Here is a 2,603-nt window from a genome sequence, read left to right as displayed (position 1 = left end):
TCTGATTTGTTCTTTGTGAATCCACAGTACCTCTAAATCGTGATTTTTGGTAAGTTATTCAAAAATCATGTGCTTTATCTTAGAAATGGTGGCTGAAGTCATCAAGTTTATGGGCATTGGTTGTGCCCTTTTTTGAGGTTTATTGGAACTGTTGACGGTCTTCTCACTCTCCATGTCTTCATTCCTTTCTCAGAAACCCAAAAGTTTCCATCAGTGCTATCTCACATATGCCTGCACATTCTTTTAGAATTATAGGCAGTTAGTCATCTGAACCTAAGAACTGAAACCTTTACCAACTTCTATCTTATATCTGTCTTATCTCCAATTGCCTCAACATCTACAAAGCATTTTTAATTTAATATATCTCAAATGGAGGCTCTAATTGTCACCCCCCCTAAAACCCTTCTCAATAAATGGCTAGGATACCCACCTTAGGGTTATCCTTGATTCTTCTCTTTCACTCACATCCTATAGGTAAACCATTAGCAAGACCTGTGAGCTCAAAACTTTTCCAAAACCCACTTTCTCACACCTTCACTGCTACAGTCTAGTCTCAATCACTTTCATCTCTTTTCTAGACTATTGCATTACGTCCTAATTGGTGTCTCTACATCTACCTTTACTCTTGGGCCCACTGGAATCCCTTCATCAATTTGGATGCTATTCTGCACCAAGTCAGAATGGCACTTGAGCAATGGATGCCACACACCTGGAGGTACCTGGCCACACAGTGCCCACCCCTTTCCCTAAAGTATTTAGTCAATAAACAGGGTGGGGGTAGTAAGCAGAGGGAAAAACTACAACTTAAGTTATGTTCCAGAGCTTCCCAGTGGATCAAGCTAAAGCTACGCACCACCAAAGCCACATTTTTGCATTTCTTCTCTTCCTCCTGGCTTCCCTCACCCCCTACCAATTTCTCTATGAATCACATCTACATCCACATCCACATCCACATCTCAGATTCTACTTCTAGGGAACTCAGCATGACACATTCCTCTTACAGCAGTCATAGGGATCCTGTTACAATGTTCCATCATTCCCTGGCCCCAAACCATCCACTGGCATGTCTTGCCAAGAAAAAAATAATTCAACGTCATTACCTTTACCTGAAAGACCTTGCATGAGCTTTCCCCAGATAACTTTTGTTATCCCTCAGATTGCCTCTTACTTTTTCCCTTACCTACCCATCCCACCCTCTCTGGACTCCTTGATTTCTCTCCAAATGATGGAGAATCTCCTGTCGCAAAGCCTCTTGCCTCCACCAAAACAACTTTTTCCCCAGAACCTGCTAGGTTGTTCACGTTTTTCAAGTTTCACTTCAAACATCACTTATCATGGAGGTCTTCTCCAGCTCTCCTTTTACAAAACAGCATTGTTTTACCCACTCTTATCTTCCAGCATCTAGTGTGACATATATCAGGCACTAAATAAATTTGTCGAATAATTTAAGTAGACTTATCTTTTCACTTCTGACATACAAAGCACACAAATCCAACAACTACATCAATGTCAAAGTCCTGTTAACATTAGTTCTATTTTTATATCTGGGAACTATTATCACCTGTGATGGTCACAACAGATGCAAAACAGAAGTTGAGTTTTATGACTTTTTGCTGTAATTTATTAATGTTGTTCTACAAGAAAAAACTGGATAATATGTGGAAGTTGAAAAACAATAGAGCTTTGTAATCCAGAAAGCTTAGAATGGTATTGTTAGTTCAAAGAGTTCATAGTCAAGCTGCTAGGTGGATAACTCCAAAATATGCAGCATAGTGGCCATGTTAGTGAAAGTTAAAGAAATGAAATGTAAAACTAAGAAAAACTTATGTTGCCAAGATCGTTGATACTAAAAAAAAAAAAAAAAAAAAAAAATGGCCAGTAATTATTTAGCCATATAAAGAGGAGAAGGCTTTTGTGGTAGGTCCTTGGAACGGGCACAGAACAACACAAAAGAATTTTGGATCTGCTCATTCAACACTATGAGTTGTAAGTGGACCATACAAATGAAATTGATGTCTTAAACTATATCTTTTAAATATATAAAAACTGACCCTGAGGCAGAAATGTTAATGGTATTAGAGGCACAAGTTTAATTATAAAGGAACCACATACACTCAGCTGAAACCACAATGCAAAAATCTTTTACCCCACACCTGCCTCTCCATCACACTCTTAATGTTCCTATTTTTACAATAAGATGTATTCAAGTTAAAAATGTCACAAGGCAGTCTTCATTGTGCATATATTAGCGGAGGACTAATAGGGAGTATTCTAGCTTGTCTGAAGTCATGAGAGATAGTGGTGAGTTTGGGCTTTCTCCTTATGCAAAGCCCTACAGAGGCCATCTTTCCCCAACTTTGTGTTAAGCTTCCCAGCCCCCTTAAAGAGGCCTCCATATGTCCCTCTGAAACAACTGCCCACATGCACACCCAATGATTACAGTTCTCCTCGCCACCAGGCTAGATACTTCTCTCTGCCTGCACTCTGTTCTCTCAGCTACCATCTCTTGTTCTGTGTCTTTGTTGATCCTACTGGGAGAAACCTCCCGCCACAACAGTCTGCACTGTTCCCAGAGGGAATCATTACTTAACAGGGGTCTCTTC

Source organism: Condylura cristata, unplaced genomic scaffold (genome assembly GCF_000260355.1).
Source record: "Condylura cristata isolate star-nosed mole 26May11 unplaced genomic scaffold, ConCri1.0 scaffold00006, whole genome shotgun sequence".
NCBI lineage: Eukaryota > Metazoa > Chordata > Mammalia > Eulipotyphla > Talpidae > Condylura > Condylura cristata.
This window is presented reverse-complemented; position numbering follows the sequence as displayed.